This window comes from Augochlora pura, chromosome 11, assembly GCF_028453695.1.
Source record: "Augochlora pura isolate Apur16 chromosome 11, APUR_v2.2.1, whole genome shotgun sequence".
In the NCBI taxonomy this organism is placed as follows: domain Eukaryota; kingdom Metazoa; phylum Arthropoda; class Insecta; order Hymenoptera; family Halictidae; genus Augochlora; species Augochlora pura.
The window spans coordinates 19,366,367-19,388,701 of record NC_135782.1 but is presented as its reverse complement, the minus strand read 5'-3'; the positions used below and the strand labels follow the sequence as shown (position 1 = coordinate 19,388,701).

General features: G+C 50.6%; 1 protein-coding gene across 6 annotated transcripts in view; it reads left to right on the top strand.

The window, feature by feature from the left end:
• The window catches only part of LOC144476781 (uncharacterized), a 237,388-nt gene that overhangs the window by 48,732 nt on the left and 166,321 nt on the right, over window positions 1–22,335 (top strand). For all 6 annotated transcript variants that reach the window (XM_078194007.1, XM_078194004.1, XM_078194002.1 and 3 more), the window contains one exon: window positions 10,362–10,447. The gene's annotated coding sequence lies outside the window, so the exon portion shown is untranslated. The remainder of the gene's footprint in view (window positions 1–10,361; window positions 10,448–22,335) is intronic.

Below are 22,335 nucleotides of genomic sequence, written 5' to 3'. Positions count from 1 at the left end.
ATGTAGTTGCATAGATATGGGACCAGATTAAATTATTATCAATTTCTATTATATTATTCTGAATTTATATTAAGTGTTCTCTGTACAAATTTGTATTCCTCTTTACGAAACTGTATTAATATCGTTTATCTGTTCTACGACCTTTTCCATCGAATAAGTCGACTATTCAAACGCTATCCAACGTAGATCCAAAGAATAGTCAACAGGCTGGAACCCGAGACCCTGGAAAGTAGTTTTAACAGTCCCGGAGCATAGTCTCCGCTGAATAATTGAATATGTATTGGCTGATTTGAATCCGTTTTCTCCCACTTGCTCGACACGGAGCAAAGCAGCGCGGCGACACTCTTCTCCGAACAATTAAAGGTTTCTTACAAATCATCCGTCGATCTGTTTGCACAACCTGGCGCCTGTCTTACCTCCGTCGCTCGCTAAATGCATCACCCACTTGCACCGCTGTTCAACAATTTATGGAGATAGGCGAGGATATCTCGGCGTTCTGTACTTTCTCCGCTTCCAAGCATAATTACTCATAATCGTCTGCTAGGGTGTCATTGAACCCTGCTCCGAACCGAGAAGAAACCACGGGAAAGATTTCACTCGTTCCAAGACGCGACCTTACCGCGTTTAAACCTGTTGGAAAAATAAAATTCATTTTTGCGCATTCTCAAAGAATAGAGTTTTTCTAAGTTACATCGCTGGAGCCTTACATGCGAGCTCGTTCGAAGCAACTTTTCCCAGACGCGGTTTCTTCCGCGCTGGAACTTTTTTTTCGATCTTGTTGTCGAGGATAAATTGGCCGCGGTACTCGCTTTGCCCGGTAATTTTGTTTTCGGTAATGATCCGTGCATCAATATTATACGATATCGATAGGAACGCAATTATCCGGGCAACGAGCACGGCTCACGGGCATATTCGATTCGAGATACATTTATTTCGTCGGCGAGCGTGACTAGCGTGACATCGATCGATTGTAATTTTCTCGCTCCAGGACGCCCCTCGGAACGCGGACTTGTCGCCGGCGAACTTGATGACTCTGCGCAAGATTTGCTGGATTGTTGTTGTGTTTTTTTCTTTGTTTTAGCATGCGCGAACCCATGGAAACGCGCCGACGACGCGAAACAGTCGCGAGCCTTCGACGACCAAACACTTGTTCGGTTTATCGTTATTTTACCGGTTACGGCTTCGAGCGATCTGAGACGCAAAGGTCGTTTAGTTATTAATGTCGCGCGATTTATTTAGCGCGAAACAACGTTGAACGTTCTTCCTCAATTTCGGAAGCACGTTAACGTATTATTCAACTAATTGCAGGACCTTTGGAACTCGCATCTGTTCGAGACCGTGACGGAGAGTTCATTTCAATTAAACGGAGCCCATTAAATCGCGATACAATTGTACGCTATTGGCGAATCATTAAATTTACGATCCCGTTATAATAGAAAGAAGTAGACTCGACACAATGGACCGCGCACGTAACACAACGCATCCATCCAATTTTAAGGTATGCAGGGACCATTTCGCTGATCCAATCAATAAAATAAACTCATTAACATTCAATGGACGCGGAATCGTACCTATGGATAACACGGCACAATAACTCCTAGAATTATTCAACGCAGGAGTCAATCGATAATTATGGAATATTTAAAAAGCGGCTGGGACAAACGTACGCGCCCGGCTATCCGACATTTAGCCGACTACCCTCGACGCTGTACTTGTTAAAAGACCGTGAATCGAGTACCAGGAGGAAATCTGATTTTACGTGGTCGGCTCATTTGGCCCTAGATGTTTTATTTAATCGCCTCGCGCTCTTTTATATCTCCTTACTAACTTTTAGATACCCGTGAGACAATTACTGTGACAGAAAGATTACTAATTGCAACTCCTGCGCTAAATTCCTGTCGATGAACGTTTTAGAAACGAAGCAGCTCGGCGCGTTGTTGCGCGGAGAAATTGCTGCGTTTTTAGCACGCTTTCTACAAATTCTGCTCCCCCCCCCCCCCCCCCCCCCTCTCTCTCTGTTTATTTAAGTCTTCGTCTTGCCACCTATTTGTCTCTCTGTTTCTCGGCGTCCCTCTGTGCCTCCCTCTGTCCGCATTGGCGAACGAAACGGTCTCCGGTTAAATTTGGTTACCTCTGTTTCTGCGTCGCGCGAACTCTGATTCTGACCCGTTTTCAACGGATGTTATCCCGTCTGTTCGGGTTATGCTCGGCACGCGTATCGATCGGTTTGCTCCCCACCGCCGTCTTGTCCAACGATTTCCCCGATACCGGAGAGATCCCGGTGAAATTTGAATAAAATATGTGAGGGATCTTTCGCCGTTCGATGAGCGAGACCGCGGTTTTCCCCGCGCCGCCGTCTGTGTTTTCTTTATGCGCCGCAGATAACCGAGGATCGATCTCGGGGCCGTTTATACGGATGGAATCCACTGAAACTATTAGCGGATTTCATGCGCCTGTAATAGACCGTCGATCAGCAGCCAGTAAATGCTCATAACATCGAAGCTACCATTTCGACGAGTCGAACGCTCGAACCAACAGAGAGAGAGAGAGAGAGAGGGAGAGATCAATTCCACTCGAGGCTCGAACAGGTGTCGTAAACTTCGTTTCTGCAAGCGCTCGCTGCACTGATTTTTCTCTGCTCGCCGATTCCAAGATGAAACACGCGCGGATAAAGAAATTGCTAATTTTCGAACGCTTGAATTATCATTCCTTGATTTAATATTGAATGGATTACAAAGTAAACGAATTTTTCAGGGAATAATTTGCGATTGATTGCAACGATCGGTACGGCATCGAACGCATCGACGCGAGAAATAGCGGGAATGGATCGTTACGAGCCATTCGGCGAACGTTGCATGCAACACGTCCAGGTGTGGTAATCGATTATATCACATGTAACACACGCCGAGGCCGTGTGGATGTAACCGACTTTGTGTTACTCAATTGGGTCCGACAAGGGACATGTAACGAGGGAGGCTTCGTTCCTATTCCCACAATCATTTTACACTTCATCGGCGGCTCGTGTGTCACGTCGATAGATTGCCCTTCGTGCGGTGTGTACAATCAACGTGTCTATCGCTTTTGGCTGTCCACCTTTCGATCGACGGCGTTTGCAAAGCCTGTATCCCGTATCCCTGTAACGCTGGCCGACCAGCGCTGTTCTTTCTCTCAAAAAGAACAACTTCTTGAAATATTCTTCAATTCTGCGAAAGCATTCCCTGTTTTATATAAGTTTGTATCGTTTATTTAACGATGCTATGAACTATAAAGAAGCAGCGTGTTTCGTTTTAAATGCCTGAAAACGAAAGAGAGTGAGGTCGGTACCTAGTCAGCTGATAAAAATGCGAGGGGGAGAGGTTGGCGAGGAGCAGTTTCACGGAGAGGAGAAGAACGAACGGGTATCGTAAAAAGTGGATCGATTGAAAAGCAACGTGAGAGGGTTTTAGGGCCCGAGTGTATTTTCCCGGAGTTTGCCGCGGAGGGAAACTAAACGATAAAGTGGCGAGACGCGCTGCGCCGAGGCTCGGCGATCGCGATGCCGTGGTTTATTGATTCATTTCGTCCCGCCGACGATGTCCGTTTATCCCATCGTCGACGTATTCGCGACCCCGGCCGCCTCGCCCCGCCTCGCCTCGCCTCTTCTCGCCGTGCCGCGCCGCGCCGCGCCGCGCCGGCAGTCTCGTGATTTGCGTTTCCCAGGCGTCTGTGCGGGCTCGCCTCGTGTTCGACGGAAACATCGACGGACACCGATCGATAACTGGAAAACGATTCCAGCTCCGTGCCGCAGGATTGTCGATGGCAATCGGGAGACCGAAATTTAGTAGTGTTCCATAAAAGGAAAGGAGATATGAAAGGAATCGAGGCGTCGGAGCGGAAAAGTTCGGCACGCCTCGATAGATGCTCGACGCTATCCCCTCCGCCCTCGGTAGCTGTCAATGTAATATATAGCGTGCCTTAAAAATAATAAAAACAACAGAGATTTCTTTCACTGCATTTTCTCATATCAGTCAGCACCGAAAGGGTTTCATATTGTTCAAACGGTACGTTTCCTAAAATTGAATCCGGATATTTGTATTTTTATAATCGAGGGTCTACCGTGGAAAAATGAACGGAGGGCGCTATCCAGGCAGCCCCTGGATTTTTAGCGTCCATTATTCAGAATCAAGGGGCGGGAGCATCCCCGAGGTGGGATTACTAAGAGTATTTGGTAGTTCATATCGGCAAATATTCTAGATGCTGAATTCATCTCCGTAACAGCCTTCGGAAGACCAATTACTTGAAAAAATATATCGCCCGTAGTTCGCAGGAATTTCCAACCCCTAAATAACGATTGTAGCGGCTAACGAAAATATTCCCTCCCCAGGAAAAAATCTGTTCGCTGGAATGGAAAATAGACTCTGTTTCCTTATCTATTACTCAATATTTCCGTGATCAGCGTCGCAGTTGCTTTATGCGCGCATAGATCGTTGCGTCTGTATTCAATCTACGATTGTTCCACCGTTCGTTCGACGATCCTTGCCAGGGGTATCGTTAAAACAATGTTCGAATCCAGCGGAGAATTGCAAAACAATTTCCGTAAAACACTTTAATCGAAATATCGCGTTCTTCTATTTGGTCGGGCTTCTCGTCGGTCGAGAGAACGCGTCGTTTCGTCGCCGCTTCAAAGGTTCTTCTGTTTGGAGAATGTATTATTACCACGGCCACAAGGTCAGCCATTAGCGTCCCAATAGACGGGATTCGCTGGTTACTTAGGATTTCGCGATACCAGTTACGTCGTCTTGCGTAATACGTTCGGCGTCGGCTCGAGGCCGGCCCGTCGCGAACCGATCGAAACAAAAACGTCGACGTCGACGGACCGTCGAGGGTGTCCTGTTTCGTTGAGAACTGCAGGACCTAGCAGGATCGTAGGTGGACACGAGGCTTCGAACGGGTGGCACTCCGTTCTCGTTTGCATTATATCTGCGGAGTAGAGCGCACGTGGGAAACCGAAGTTCAGAGTTCGATCCCGTGGTTCGTCCGGTAAATGTGAAAGGTTGAGTCGCCGCGGAACTTGGTCTCCGTTCGATTCCGTTGATTGTCCGTGCGGCCTCCAAACTCGCCTAAACTGGTTAGCAATTTCGCCGGGAGTCTCCTCGCAGAATTTCGATTCGCGAAACAACAATAAACTGCGCTTGCGATGGATACTCTTTCAACACAGGCTGCTCCAAAAACCTCTCGCATGATTGGCTCCTCCAACCTAATTAAATCGTAAAGCAGATTCCGGTTTCCTTCTAAAAGTTTGGATCTCCGTGGCGGCCTGTTCCATCGAATATTTCCATGGTCGCGTTCCTCCGGGGTAGACGGCGGAGACGCCGCGCCGGGGATCGGGGGAGAGCCATTAAAGGGCGCTTTGAAAGTGTCCTCGTCGTCAAAGACGATGACGCGCGGGGTTAAGAAAGATTCGCAACGGAATCGTTCTCGGTCGCGTTCGTTTTACTGCTCTCGGCCGGAGCTACGTTGTAGGTCGTAGGTTGTAGCCCCGTAAGGCATCCTCGTGGGCGGAAAAGAAGCGAGCAGTAAACTTCTGCGATGCCGGTGACCTTTTCGAGCGCGACCACAGTTTTCAGCTTTCCTGCGGATTTTATCTCTGGCGGCCGCTAATCTCCTCGACGACCCTGGAACACGGTGCTTCTTGTTTCACCAATTACCTGTGCCCACGCTCTGGCTACAGGGATCATTGTGTCTCGAAGCCGAAAGATCCTCTATCGCGTATACGCGCGTCTCTTGCCTGGTCGCGCGGCAAAAATAAATGCCGGGCAATTAGGAGATATATTAGGAGAGGATTCTGCAGCTGTAATGTTAAACGAACAAATGGGGAACTGTAGACGAGTGGTTTGACTAAATTTGAATTGTAGACAATGTTTGCATGGAACATTAATCGAATGATCTCCATGCAAAATAGACATTCGCTTTGCAAACGATAGGTGCCACTTGGAAGTTACGTTCCTTTTTTAATCATTTTAGGCAATCGCGAGTAATGCGACGACATTGTTGTCGACGACATTCGAGCTTCCTGCTCTTACAAATTGCTAACATTTATTTTCGTCATTCACTGTTTACCGATTAGGAAACATTTATGCCAATTATTCTAAACAGCCTTCCACGGCTCACGGCTGCGTCGAAAACTTCGTCTCCGTCGTGTTCGACTACGTTGAAAACAACGTTGAAAACAACGTTGCCTTGAAATTCCAGCATCTTCTCCTACTCGCTCCTATCATAAACGCGCAAAATCCAGCAACGATTCGAATGTAAATGTTGGATCGGAACCCCTCGGTCTTTAGTAACCGTGTTAGGAGGGTGTCGCCGAGTATAAATAAATCGCGAATAGAGCGGAGTATCGAGGGGACCAAGCACGATTATTAGGCATCGATTACTCCAGGTATTGCGGGACTCTGATTACAGAGTTAGAGTCTCTGCGCCGCGGCGCGACGCTCCGAATCGATAATCCCATCGATGACGGAAACGGTGTGCAGCTACGACCTACCTACCTACCCACCTACCTTCTTTTCGTCGGGACTTTTCCATCAACGTCAGCTGCACACGCAGTCACCGTTCGCCGGAAACACTCGATGTAACGCGTGGATTATTCCGCTAAGTGTGTACACACGGGGGACTACACGGCTAATTGGCTTCGGTTCGCGAGGAAACGTCCGCGGCAAATAACGCTGCCGGCGCGTACCCTTCGGCGAAACGTCCCGAAAATATTTTTCTACCGAATTAAAAGATCGCGCTGGGCCCGCTCGAAATCGGATTGGCGAGCTATTCCTTGCTGCACTTTCATGGGATTTGCTGCCGACAATGTTTTCTAGCGACAATTCGATCGCTCGTCTTCACTTCAATCTTACGATCGCAAATTATAGACTTTGAAGAAAAGAAGAGAACAGCGTAAAGTTACGAAGCCTGACACGGTTTTCAAAGTGTTCGTTTCTCACGATCCTCGGTAGATTGTATTTCTCGCGTCCGGACGAAGTATCGTACGCGAACGAATTCTGAGTTATTCTTTTGAAAGAAGCTCTAAGAACGAGCCGAAGTCTTGGATATTCTTTCCAGCTTGTGTACGGAATATTATTCTCTTCCGGCGTTTCGAAAGGAATTGTGCGCGTCTCTAAGTTATTCTCTTCAATGAACTCCAAGAATCGGTTGAATTCTAAGATATTCTGGTCAGCTTGTGTACAGACCATTATTCCGATCTCTCGCCAGCGTTCCGCTTAAAGACGCCGCGGTCTACCGCGACGGGCAAGTTCCCTTGACAACGAGGCGATTCGCGCGTCGCTTCGATCAACGCGACAATAATCGACGAACGCGGAGTTGATTCGCTGAAAGGAGTTTCCCGGTACGCGGTCCGAGGATCGGCGACGAAAATCGCGAAGACAAAAAGAAAACGACGGGGCAGCGTGGGGAACGAGTGGCTAACATTAGCGAGTCGCAAAGGACGGACGAAGAGGATCGCGGGACGTTAAACGAATGTTGAGGAGCGAACCGGTATCTCGGAAACACTTTGGAGAAATGGAGATTGCCGAGCGGCGGACAGTCGCGGACGGTCGCGGGCATGACGATAGCGTTCGCCGAGGCATGTTCGTTGCGATACCGAGGATCGATAATAGCCAGCAGCGTGCCGCACACTGCACACCGCACGCTGCACGTTGCACGCTGCACGTTGCACGCTGCACACGCACGCAGCCGCGGATGAGCCGAGCTTGTGTGCACGCGTGCCTCGGTGTGCGGGCTCTTGGCGCGGCGTGTTGGATCGCGTACGTGTCGCTACGTAGGCAGACAACCGGGACCGCTTGGGGAGGGGGATGGAGAGAGGAGAGAAAGAGAGAGAGAGAGAGAGCGAGAGCGAGCCGGTACAAAGTGTACGGGCTCGTTGCATCGGTTTTACACTCCTTCGTTTCCCTCCCTCGCTGTTTTTATAGTTCGTGACTCGTTCCTTCGTTTCCCGGGTGTTTCGCGACATGATCCGTCGCGTGTTCCGCTGGGATCCAGGCCGTTGAAAGTTAATCGTCGCACCGTGACGCGCCAGCAACTATTCGAGAACGTACAAGCGGGATTAACGCCTCGTCCCGGACCGTTTCGCTTTTAATATCGCGAAACGGCAATTAGCTTGGCGCGGGTCTGCTCCGAAACACTGTCCGTAACGAGTTTGCCCGATTTTAATGACTCTTCTCCACCGAGCCAGAGATCCCTTTCATCGATAACCGCTGCGTTTAATGCGCCCAATTTCCGAGGAAATGCACTTTTACTTTCCGATCGATCCTCCCGCCCGATTGCCGCCCATATCCGGTGCTCCTCTCGCAGACGCCAATCGAGAACGACCGCGAAAATCGTCCAATCAGCCAACACGAGTATCGATAAAATAGAATAGGATATATTTTCATTTGAAGCGACAGGGGTTAATCAATCCTCTATTGAATATTTTCGCGTTATCGAGCTACGATTCTTTGACAACCATACGTTTCTCCTTTCTTTTTTGGAGTTTTCTCGCGAGCCGCAGCGATCGGTGTCCGAAAGTTAAACCCCGGACGCTTAAAATTGCTGGTGATCCCCACGTAGAACGCGACCTCTTCGCCGGAAATAACAGAATTCGTCGGAGCTCGTAATCGCATATTTAAATTTGTTAGGTTGGACGGTGTCGCGTTAGCGGGTCGCGGGCCGGGCTGTTCCGTACAGTTTAACGAAATGGATGTTAATTTTCGTCGTAAAGCCCGGGTAACGATCTGTAATTTCAGGTGGGATAGCTGGTGCAATTCCTCGGTGGTCCAAAGCTCACTGTCTCTCCTTCGGTCAGGTCTCCGCCGCGTTTCAGCCTCTTCCTCCGCTCCGTCTGGAGCTGTCCTGTCTCCTGTCTCCTGCCTCCTGACCCCCCAACGCCGCGCGTGCTCATCCTATTCATCCCGATTATTATACTCGGCTCGGCTCGGCTCGGCTCAGCTCGGCTCGGCTCGGCTTGGCTCGCGGCCGACGAACCGGGATTTCATAAAAGCTCGTCCGTGTACCGAACGCCGCGCCGCGCGCCGGCTGGACCGCGTTCATTATTTCCTACGCTCCGCCCTGTTTTTTTAGCCCGAGCCGCGCGTTTCGTTGTTAATTGCCCGGAGCAACAGGTTCGTCTAGGAAATGCACGCTCCTCGAGCTAATCCCGGATCGATTCCGGTCGGTCTAGATCCGATCGAAACCCTCCTCACCAAGATGTCCGAGTTCACCAGAGAGGAACTCGAGAATTCGTATAATAAAACAGCAATTAATTAAACAATAAAAGAAAGAAGAAAATTTGCGAATCCAGATCGGTTCCTTTATGAACCTTTAGGAACATGCCCCTAATGCATTTCCAGCGCCCGCATTTCCAGTGTCCGATAAATGAATGCTCCTTCCCCTGCTCGAAATCGAGTTGAATTTCCTTTCCCCTGTCCCGCTTGTACAATTCGTTACCGGCCGCAATAAACTCGCATTGTTCTCGTAAAGCGAGACGCCTTTCCACGTGCTTGCAACCCGGTTGCGGAAACATTTGTCGCGATCGAACGAGTCCGCGCACCGTGGCATTCTCATAAGCGTCGAAAGCGGGGCGAGATAACGCGTTCGGACGGAAAATAAATTCGTTTCTTGGCCGATCGATTCCGTTTCGTTTCGTTTACCCGCCGGTTCGTTCCGGCTATACCAATTAATTCCTCGGCCGTGCACAGCTCTCCGTGTATCTCTCTCGTTAAATTACACGCAGCTCGAGCCAAATCGCATTAAAGATTTATCTCGTTATCCACGCCACCCTTGTTCGCGAGTTTTCTCTCCCCTTCTCCGTTCTCCGTTCTCCGTTCTCCGTTCGTCTCCGCGTTATTCGAGCCGATCTCGGAGAGATAGAAACTTGTCGGAGCCGATAATCAGTTCGACGGAGACCGTTCCAAGTTCCGTCGATTACAAGCGCGAACCTCACCTGTACTGTTTCGCCGGCGAACTCGCCAACTCCGTCCCCTCGACGGAAGGCAACAACCAAAGTTTTTCCTCCGACTCGGCGAACTCCTCCGGAATCAATTTATACGTTAACGAATAGAGATTTTGTTCCGCTTCCTCGATGCGAGACCGTTTCCATCCCCGTTTCTTCGAGCGTTGCGCAGCTTTTCACCTCGAATGAAATACGAAATTGGAAAAATAAACTCACCCTTGCTGGCGATTCGGTTACCGCGCGATATAATAATCATAGAAGAACCTCTAAAGACAGTTTTGATCATCCCTGTCGGCTAGGCCTCTTTTAAACGCGTCCAAGATACCTATATTTTTCCCAAAGCACAATGCTTCCAGAATAATTGAACTTTTCGAATTTTTTGTTGCAGATGAAAGGTCCCGACCTGGCCCGTTCTGGAATATTTCCGCGTTAACAGGCTTTAGCAGCAGAGACAACGAAACGACGTTAAATGAGGTAAGCGTGTCCCAGGAATCTTATCAGCGTTACACTTTCTCCGTTATCGGAAAGACCGCAACGGTTCGTTACAGTGCGTCGCATCTTCCGCTTACTTGCACACGCGGTTCGCAATATCGTACCTGTTGCTCGAACGAAAGCGGAGAAAGTGTGTCCGATGCGCGAGTCCCCCTAGCATCCGCCGTATGCCAACGAAATTATGCGGAATTTTAAGCGGCGGCGGCGGCGACGAGGCCAAGCTCCTCCTCGCGGAAGGCGGCGATTTTTCGAAACCATTTAGAAATTCTTGGAACCGATCGAGCGATTCGCCTGCCAGATTCGCGTGATATAACAACGGCGATCCATCCGTGTAATCGCGTTTCGTCGATTTCTTCGTAATCGCATCGGCAGTCTGGTCGCACCATGCTGCCAGCCAACGGCGACCAGTCTTGCATCAGTCCCAGACTCGGAAACAAGACGGTAGCCAACGAAACCATAGCAGTATCGCGTCCGCTATGCTCTATAATCGCGTTATACCGGCCCCCAACGATACGATTATAGAGTCGCAACACTCGCTAAGTTCAACACGCACCGTCAAGGATACGAGCGACGTAATCGTCAGCTAAGATTGCAATGTTCTTTAACATTTAAATACGTTTCTTCGAGTACAAACGCTCGGAGAATCTCCGGAGTAATGGAACCGAAAGGTGAGAGGGATCCAATTACGATAATGGAACATACTCCTGCACGCTTCGCTTACTTATTTTACGCGCAGCAAATCGGAGCAAAGAAAATATCTATTCGACAATTCTGTACACCGACAACGATTGCCGATTATTAAAAATTAGAAATCTCCTCTTCTTCTGGAGTCGTTCATTTTTGTCTAAAAGCTGAGAGACGAATTATCGTGTGGCGGATCGAGTCAATCGGAGCTCTCGACTGGGTGATGATTGACCCGTGTCCGCGCATAAAGCAAGTGGATCCGAAACAGGACAGGAAGAATCCGGATTAATGAAGGTGTTCCGCACGGCATTGGTCGGGATCACCGGCTCTCGAATAATCAAGGAAATTAAATCGTAATTAGCGCTCGGGGGCGGCCGAGATCCGCCGACTGGATTTTCGTGACGCAATCGACTATGATAGGAAATCGATTGCCTCAATTTGTCCGATTGAAACTATCCCGAGACTATGCTCGGAATTCCTATTAACCTTTCTCCGATCTCCGTTCCGTCTCCCTCCATAGCGGCGCGTCGGCAGCCGATTGGCCGGCCGGCCGGCCGGCGAGTCGCGACGCGACTCGACGCGACGCGATCCGTTTCCACGGGATCCATGTGATCCATGGATCCTCTCGCATCCCCACCCCGGGAAGCAGTTCGGCAGCGTCTAGGCAGCGCGATATTTCATTCGGAATGCCTAGAGGGGAGAATCCTTGGCCCGATCCTTAGGGTCCTCCCGCCGCGCCCCTTCGTTACTTGCATTTGTACACGTCGCTTTTACTTCTGTCCCTTGCTTCTTTTTGCTCCTCCCGCATCGGCGTTCCCCGGCGTTCCCGGACCCGTTGGAATCCCGGCGATTTTTTAACCGGTAACATGGCCTGCCACCTTCGGCCTGATATTTCCTTCCGGGTGGAATTCGGCTCGTCGGCTGATTTATGTGTCACGCCTTCGGCCGCGGATGATATCGCGATTAAACGCGGACACGTCGGATTGAGAAATCGGCCCTTCGTGGGTGTTAACGCGAGACTGGTTGCTCGTTCCAGCGGCCATTTTTCAGCTCGGGTTACCGGTTACGCTGCGGAAGTCGTTTCGGTGATTTCAATCGAGGGTGTCTCGGAAGTCCAGGAGTTTCCTCGTGGCTATTATTATTGCAAGAAATTAAATTTGTCTCTCACGTATGTTCACTTGAACCTCGAGGCTCTGCGATGGGAGAATAGCGTTTGCCGAATTGCACAAAAGTGCGAGCGCTCTGTAGAGCAACGCATAAAGAGATGAAAGTGTCGAGCAGCGAAAGAGACGATCGCCGAAGCAGATCCGATACGAGATTGTTCCGCGAGAGGAACTAAATTACCAGAGAATTAATAATTCGGGCCGTGGGATTGGTTGGCGTGTTCGCGAAGATTGAAAGCCCGGTTACAATGTTGCCGGCCATTTATAACGATGGACGTCAACGGCATAACGTATTAATCGTCGAATGGCTCGGCTAGAAATCAGTGCGGATCGATCTCGGCGTGATATTTCAGCTGGAAAACAGTCTCTCGCTGGCCCCTCGAAGGCGTTCGCATTTATTACGAGCTTTATTCCGGCGAGCTTCCAGCGATCGGCTATATAACCGGCGCAAACACGGAGCCATTGCCGGAGCCATAGCCGGAGCCGGAGCCGGAGAGCCAGCCCGCCTCGCTTTCATTCACGGCCCGGAAATCAATTATTCATGCAGGATTCCCTTCTCCGTATTCTCGACGGCCGCTTCTTCTTCCACGGCCGCGTTTCTCCACGGCTCGATTGGATTCGAATCGCTGGGAAGCTGCGCGAAAAAAAAGACCAAAATACGACGGAAGAGAAAGATCGGGCCTGAACGCTGGAGAGCTTGGTAATTAATATTCGATGAAAGCCTGCCGACGGCCTGTCCTCGCGCGGACTCGAAACCCCGATTTACGATTTACGATTTACGATTTACGATTTACGACCGCGATCCTCCTGAAATCTCTGCTCTTTGCTCGCAATTCGCACGGAAATTAGCCTGCGACGCGATGATACACGACTTCCAAGATACAATGAAGAACAATTTACCTGCACTGTGGTGCGAAGAATCATAGACTCGGAATACTTTTACGCTTTTAACGATATTTAAATAAAAACCTCACGCGAGTTGTACATTTGTATATTTCTGTGTTAAAAATAACAGAAGATGAAACGCGTTAGAGGAATACGTTCCTCCGAAAACGTGGAAGAATCTGTGGAACACAAAGGGATAGGAGGCGATCCGTGGATAGGGAGAGAAAAGGAGAGCCTCCGGTAAGGTTTCCGAGACTGCTCTGGCCGGCGGGGCTCCGACTGCCAGAAATCCGAGCGCAACCTTGAAAAGTTTCGTGATTAATGCCCGGGGCAGCGAGCTGGCCGGGAAAAAGGAGCAACACGGCGCTCGGGATCCCGAAATCTATCCTACGGGCTCGCGGCCTGTCCGACGAAGGAACATCCTGTACTCTGTCGCTGGCCGAACGACGATGTATCAATAATGAAAAATTGCGGGTCGCTCGAGGACGCGATAAATCTCCGGGCATCGTTGCGGAATCGTTACACCAGTTGAATCCGGGTTAATTGATTCGTCGACCGGGCCCGAAAACGAGCGCGATTGTCCATGGCACGGCGGGAACGGCAACGGCAACGGCAATGGCAACGGCAATGGCAACGGCAACGGGGCCGATACAAAGCGGACACGTAACGCTTCGCGAACGTCCTGTTATATTTCTGGGATAAGAGGAGCGCTCGAGGAGGCTGCAACTCCTCGCGAATACGCCGGCTGGCCCGATTTCTAATCGACGGCAGAATTGTTTGCGCTTGGAAGACGTTGCTGGATGCAATTTGTGTCGGTGAGATGATCGTCGAACCGAAAGAGGATTATTCTCTATAGAAGTCCTCGGTAACGCAACGTTGCTGCAAACCGTGTTTGCAAACGTAATTTTCTGGAGCGCACAAAATGGAAGCGATAAATATTCCAGCAAGAAGACAACGTCCGTGTGCAACCAGAGGCTGGCAAATTCTCGTTGCACCAAGTTCGCAACGAACGGTGGAAGCTCCGCTGTTCAGCCGAGCCGAACAGATTCGTTAGAAGGCAATTTGTTCGTGAAACGACACGTGCGCAACAATAATCCGCGCGTTAGGCCAGCTCTCGCGAAAACCAATGACCCGTGAGAGCTCGTTCTTCGCCCCTCCCTCCCTCTCTCTCTCTCTCTCTCTCTCTCCGCCCCCCGACGGGTCTTCCTGGCATTGCCTTGTCATCGGCTGGCAGGGTCGAGCCCGAACGGATTACCGAGCAGAGTCATCCGTTATTCTGACGTACAAACGCCGCTCTTATGTGTCCGAAACCCTCCGGGCGAACAAAGCGGACCTCGGACCCTCGGAGAAACCCTCGCTCGCGTCGTTAATGAATACTAAGAATGTTTCAGCAGCCGACGTTGCTCACCCCCGATGCAATTCAGGGAAAACCTGCCGCGTTTCGGCGACGTTTATCAAACACCCAATTCCGCGCCCGATCACGGAAGGAAGGAAGGAAAACGGGATGCCGAAAATTAAGCCCGAGAAACACAAAAACAGGACTGGATTAGAGCGCAACTGCTTCGCTCGGTGCTAATTACGCGTTACGCGCTAGGTGTCAGTCTTTCGCCTTAATATCGCGGATGGAGTTGCCCGACGCATTTCGCGGTTAACGAAACAGTGGCCGGGAACAGTTCTTTTCAATTGCAATGGAATTACAAATGTAAATTGACGATCTAATTTCCGATAATGCTTTCGTCGCGGCGATATCTTTTCCCGTGAAACGGATCGCGAGCGGCTCGGTAAATACAGTCGGATTACACTTGCAAATCCGGCGACTATTATTACCGTTCACTTTCATGCGTTCATTATTTATTACTATCGCAGTTGCTTGCCGATGTTCGTTATTAGATTGTATGGTAAATGATCGCGCTCGCGGTTGTGGGAACATTTCAGCGGCGATTACGCGACGCCGCGCCGCGCCGCGCCGCGCCAGCAGCCTTGACCGCTTCGTAAATTGGCCGGAAGTGTTTCTATACGATCTCTGCTATCGCGTAATTCGATGAATAATATTGTGGATATTCTTGATGGAGGGCATCGTGCTTCGCGGCGGCCCCTGCCCCTCGCCCAACGCCTCCCCGATGTTCGGAAAAGTTCCCGGGGATCCCAACGGCGGCGCATTATTAAATGTAAAACAGTAATTGCCAAGAAAGTGCAATTATAATGGCCCCTGAAGTTGAAACTATTCAACTAAAACTCCTCGAAATGCCCCCGTATAAAACTGTTTGAATAATTGCACTTCAGTCGCCGACTCTCAAGCTCCGGCTGCGCTCTTCGATCGCTTCTAGTTCATTCATACTGGCCCAGCTCACCCACGCCTGCCCGTTGGACGCACGCGTAACGAGTTCCTCGTTAAATGCAAAGCGACGCGCGGATTTTTGCGGAGTTCCTTCGTCTCGCAAATTTATATAATTAATCTCGAGTTTGATCCAATTTCTATGGGGGTGTACGGCTTGTTTTCCGTTCCGTTCCGTTCTCCGCGCGACCTTTGCTTTTCCGTTCGAAACCTCCTTACGACTGCGTTCCGTTCTCCCCAACTCCCTCCCTCCCTCCCCCATCACAATGAATTCGTAATACCGGAAGCGTGTGGTAGAAAATTGTTATCCGAGCATGAAATCGTCGATCGCAAACCCCAATTCATTCCGCGCTCGGATCTTTCTAGCGGCAGGAGAGACGGCTCTTTCCGAGTTTTGTTTTCAAATAATTCCTCGTCGCGCCGGGCCGGTAGCGCTGCTCGAATCAATGTTATTAATATTACATTGTGCTTCGCTGGACCATTAATAATCGCGGCTTTAAATTAGTTACGCGCGCGCACACCAAATGAATTGGTAAGTTCGAGCCGGGAAGGGAGTCGATAATTAATTTCGACCTCGCATAAGCGACTATAAATTACCGGGTGGTCAGGTATGGAGGACACGTATTTATCGGCCGATGAACGTGTTGTTTTCCCATGTTTTCAATACCAACCGCGGGGGAATATCCTTCTCCCCCCGACCCCCCGACCCCCCGACCCCCCGACTCCACCGCCCCGGCAAGGATACGGTTTATCGATATTGTTGCGATTCGTTGAAATTTTGTGCCATAACCGGACGACTCCGTTCTTCGTTTTTCGTTCGGCGAACACACGTCATCGGACCAAGCAGATTTTCACGCACAGACGAACCAGACGGACGATCGAATCGATTGGCGAATTAACCAATTAATAAACGAGTTATTTACGCGCGATTCTCGATCGTCGTCGAGTATTTCTAATTCGGCGTAAAGATTGAAAACAGCTAAAAACCTCAATGCTCTATTTTTAACCCATAAACACGGGTAACGGAAGAATGATCTTGCTACTTGTTCTCCACTAGTTGCGATTGACGCACGTAATTTTGATTTTGCATAAAAGTGTGTAGTCCGTTTATCACCGGTTTGCTCCGGAAAGACGTCTTGGGAAGGGGTTCTCGGAAGGCTGGGCCTCTCGCTCCTGCGGGATAGTCTATCCTTCGGATAATGGTATCCTTCCAATTACCGGATGCAAATATCGTAGCCCGAGAAGGCTCCTCGGCGGAGCCTTTTCTCCGGCTGTATCCTCGCGGCGATTACGCGGCAATTAACCGATCCGCTCGATTTCGCGATCCATCGGCGTCCCCTCGCCGCACCGCACCGCACCGCACCGCGCCAGCGTGCTCGATCAGGGTCATTAGTCCGCGCGCGCGCGCGATTTATTCTTAGCGCGGCGTCATCGCTGCTCGGATTCTTGGCACGGCCCGCCGGGCGGCCGGCCGATGATAAAACTTTCGGTCCGCTTTCGGCGCCGATAAATCTGCTCTATCGGACCCGCTCTCCGGAGGGGAGAGGTCGCATCCTCGCGCGTTCGCGACGATCCGCGTTTCGCAATCGAATCGAGAAATCGAGTCGAACAATTTTCTGGTTTGCCGTGAGTTCTGCTTAATTGCAACCCGACGAACGCTGTCGAATTCTTCTTAAATACGATTCAGGGTTGCTCCGATCGATCGGCGATATTACCGAGCAATTAGAAGTCGTCCAACTTTCCGATATTTGTCGAGAACAGGCCGCACCGCACCGCACCGCATCGCACCGCATCGCATCGCACCGCATCGCATCGCATCGCGCAGTGGCGAGGCCGTTTTGGTGCCGATCAACGGCACTTTTGTTCGTCCGCTGCGCGGACAGAGGCGGCCATTGTTGCCGGCCAGGGTTTTGTTCTCGGCCGGGTTTTTTAATTGCGAACGCGTCGGCCGATCGCTTCGCCAGCGAACAACCACTTTCACCGTTGGCTCTGCCCGAGCCGAATTCATCGCGTCTACCATTCCTGCGCGCGATTCGATGGAGTTGCGACTGCGAAGGAACGAGCGAGCGAGCGAGCGAGCGAGCGAGCCAAGTATGTATCCCGAATTCCCGTCAACATTATTTCGTTCGATCTCCACGCGTTTACTCGGTTTTATCAATTGACTTACGCTGTTTATCAATTACGCGCGTTGACGACGCGCTTGCATACAGCTTAATGAACGCGCCGAGTAAATAATGTCCTGCTTGTTTCCACTGCTATTAATCATCGCGTTAGTATATCGAATTGCGCGCGATCGAGACGAACAATGGCATGCAACCGGTTCTACAGAAGCGATATTGTTTAAATATTGTCGACCAGGTGCTTCCCTAAGTTGTTGCGCAATAGATACCGATACTGGTTTATCGATCCAGCTCGCGACCTTGCGACGACCTTTACAACAGCCGCAAAAATCACGATGGAAACCGCAGATTGCGCCTACTCGTTATCTCCTGATAATTGATCGAAATTTGCCGTGATAATAGAGCTCGCGATCAAGCTCGCCGAGTCCAAGATTCTCTCGAGAACGAAGCGCTGAAGCTACAGGACAACCGTATGTGGATTGTAAAATCATTTCGAAACCCGATCAACTGTTTTTAATGGCACCACAGAGTCGCCTCTCGAGTGCAAAGGGTTATCTATGTATTACGTGCGTCGTCTTTGATCGGGGCTCGGAAAATGACCGATCCAAGATTCGGTGCGATCGCTGCTACGCGGAAGCTGCCGGTAATTCCGGTGGGGACACGGGACACGGGACATGGGAGACGGGAGACGGGACAACGGGAGCCGCGGGTGCAGCAACCCCATGGAGACGGAGACCATGGAAACTAGGGAGCGGGCGATCGATATAGGCCCACTGTGTAGCCTACTGTCCTGGACCTGCTCAACATTCCGTAACGTAGGTTCCGCGTCCTCCTAGTCCCGGGATTATAAATTTCGATCGGCCGAGCACGGGATCCGACGCGCGCGCGACGCTCGGCAACCTGTTATCACCGGCTGCCGAATATCGGCGTCGCCAGACCGGCGGACAATGGGGAACGTTGTCAAACAGTCGCGTCCGATTGCAGTTTTTTGATCCGCGCGACGCCGGCCGTATTCAATTTGAGATTGATGAAACGGGGACGCGCAGCTGTGTTTGGTTAGAATCGCTTTTCCGAAAACTTGTCCGCGCGCGCCGGCCAATCGATTTTCTAGGGCTGACCGATGCCACGAGGATCCTGTCGTCGCCGCCGCTGTTTCGCGTTTGGCTATCGGCCTAAACGCTGCTCTCTGCTTCTACCGAAATACATATATGTATATGTACCGATATCTGCCGAAATACCGTTATTATAACGATAAATTGATTTAAAAGGCTATCGCAATATTTTCTCGCATTTTCATATCTCTCAAATATTTTCTGTGAACCTCCTGGTACTTTTCTATGTATTTCTATTATTTTATTTTAGTAGTATTTTATTACAACTCCTCACGGATGCCGGAATTTGAGCAATTATGAGGCCGAAGTTTGCAAGCCTGGTTCCGAATGAAAAAATGGAAACGATTTAGATAGCTTTGGTACTCTGAAAGAGCAGACTTCCCCCTTTAAAATGAGCCTAGGCTGACCCCCGTGCGATTATTCTGAACAAAATTACAGCAGCTCAAAGATAGAGTGATTTCTGAGCCTGACGTAGCCACCCCATTGGCGCGTCCAAAATGGATGTGGTCATATAATCTGCGATAAATCGGCTAAAAAAATCGCAGATCACTTCCGTTTGGTTCGTTGGAAAGCTGAGGCTTCCCTCTTGACAACCATTGTAGCTTTTGCTGGGAAAACATTATTAACAAGAGTTGATCGAACCGTTTCTACACCTGTAAAATCAACCCTTACGAATCAGCCCTTGTTACGACATCCCGACCCTAACATCCGGTCCCGGATCCTCCGACCCAATTTACGGTACACTTTTCCCCTTATTTCCGTAGAACAATTTTCTTCGACGGTCTCCGTATCGCTAACAACCGCTTCGTCTATCACTCCTGTCCCGGAGCAAACGATGCGAAACTCTGCTCCAATCGACAGCCGACAATTTCTCTTCCGATGTGCCATCGGTGCTTTCTTAACCCTTTGAAGTATGATTTATTTCGCAGCTACTTTGACCGTCGCTTCACCGAGAGAGGAAATTCACATTTATCGCGTGCAATTGTATTTCGATTCGAAAGTAAATAATATTTGTACAAAGTGGATTCCCTGTGCCTACATCTTCGGGATAAGTCTGACGGGATGCTACGGAGCAAGGGGTTGGTTTTCTTATTTTGCAATTGTTGCACAGCCCCCGAAGAAATTCGCTCCGCTCGGTGACCAAACCGGAGGGGATCGCCGACCGTGTTGCGCGTATTTTTATTTGCCCGGAAGAAATTCCGCCCAATTGCCTGCACCGGCAAAAAAGCTACAGAAAAAATATTATCCTGACGAAGGGGAGGGTGCGCCGTTAAATAAACAAATTTCGCCGATCCGATCATTTTTCCTTGGTCGTTCTCGGAGCATCGATACAGAGGGAACACACAGCATGCCGCGCGATTCTACGAGGGGTTGCAGCCAGTGGAGATACAGAGCAAGAGAGAGAGAGAGAGAGAGAGAGAGAGAGGGGAAGGGTAGGGGTAGGAAGAGAGGGAGAGAGGGCCGGGCAATATGTAGACGATGCACTCACGCATCACCTCGTAAACGCGTGTGCATGCACGTGTTAACGCGAGTGTTTCTCTCTTTGTTTCCCTTTCGTTCCGGCGAGCGGTCCCCTTGCTCTCCCTTTCGTCTCCCTCACGGCTCCACCCCCGCCGCCCCTGGTCTTTGTCTCTCCACGGCGCGGCGTGGCGCGGCACACGGTGGTCGGATAGCGGATCCCCTGTCGGGATCGTCGAGCGTCAGGGCTGCTGCATTGATCGGGAGGGTTCATCCACCCTCTTCCCGACCCCTGTCCGCCCCCGCAGCCCTCACAAACCCCACGCGCACCCCCTCGGCTCCCTGTGCCGCCTGTGCTCCCTTTGCTCCCTGTGCTCCCTGTGCTCCCTGTGCTCGAAGCTCGAAGCTCGAATCGTGGCCGGAATGGGACGGGGAGGTGCCGCTGGTGAACGCCGACGGGGGTAGTTAGGTACCCCGCAGGCAGACACACGCGTCACCTTTAAGCTCGGTTTACGCGATACGATATCGGCCGGGCGCGGGCACCCTGCTACCACCCGACAGCCGATTCTGAGCCTGCTACCTAACGGCGATGGCTGATCCCGATTCCGATTCCGATTCCGATGCTTTTCACCCTCCCATAGAATTATTAAGCGGACGCTGCTCCTTTTCCAGCACCGTCTAAACGACAATTTGGTACCACGATGCAATGGCTATGAATCCTGCCGTGTGGGAGGTGCAGAGAGCCCGGCAAACCGATTCAAATGCCATAGAACGAAATCGAACGGGGTCAAACATAGTCAAAGGCAACGAACGGATGCTAGTCAACCTATATGTATAATTAGACCAAGGGTTTTGTGCATTTACAACGGGAGTAATCGCGTGTTTGAAAATACATAAACGTTCCTCAAATGTCGAAGTGTGCTGGGTTATCATCTATGACGGGACCCCATAGCGCGACGCCGATACCGTCGTAAATTATCCCGTACCTTCCGGATCACCGAGGCATTTCAGCTTACTTGGTCAACTAGCAAACTGTAGATCAGTCGATCAACTGCACCGATTTCGTTCTAATTAATGTAAAGAGCGAACAGTTTTATATAGAACGTTTACGATCGAACCTATCACGCGTGGAAAGCCTTTAACAGACGATTGTGTTATTTGGGGGGGTTCAGGGTGTCTAGCGAAGCCAGCCGAATGAAACGTCGACCGCGTCGGGCAGGTCCCCGAGGTATTAATGTCGGCTCGATGACGCCATTGGGAAGATGGTCCCGCGAGGCGAGCAAGAAGCGGAGGACGAGAGGATAGACGCGCACGTGCGCCATTATGCTCGCGTAGCCGAAGTGCCGAATTAAAAGTTAACCGACTATAAAACCGAGCTCGCCGGCTATGAAGTATCAGCGTTTGTTCAACGATGCGTCCTTCCACGGTTGTTTAACCGTAGAAAGGTCGACGCTCGGACGTATTACCGACCCGTAGGAGGTTGTCGCGGTTAAACCAGGTCCGGGCTCGGGGCTTGTTGCCCGGAACGCCGCGCCGTGCTAAACCGGAAGCAAACGGTTTCCTCGACGCGCGTGTTCGGCTGCGAACCCGTTCGTCGCGGCTGAAATGGATTTCTTGGGATTTTGCATTTTCCATGGTCGATATCCGCGTTTCCAAATCCAAAAGATTATTCTACTTTATCTTAGGTTAATCCTATGCGAGGGTTCAAAATAAATTATTCAAAGTCAAAAAAGTTCGACCCCTGCACAGCACCGGTGGTCAGCCCCGAGCTCCGGGACCATGCTATACTATGTAACCTTAAATTTTGAAGTGACCAAAGCGAATCGCTCCAGCCGGAAAAACGGGATTCTCCAGTTCAGAGTGTGCGACGGCAGCACCCGGCAGCTTCGCGATCCTGCTCTTACTGCTCTTACTTTAATGCGTCTGAGCTTACGCAAGCTCTTATTCCCCTGCAGCCGACCTAACGGCTGCGAACACACGCAGTAATTTATGCTCGAACGTGCACGCGCGTCGGTGTAAATTACATCACGTCCCCGCGAGAAAAGCGGCCGGATTAGCTTCGCTCTTAATCAGAGTCGGAGTGCATTTTCACCGACGCGACGGAATTGAATCG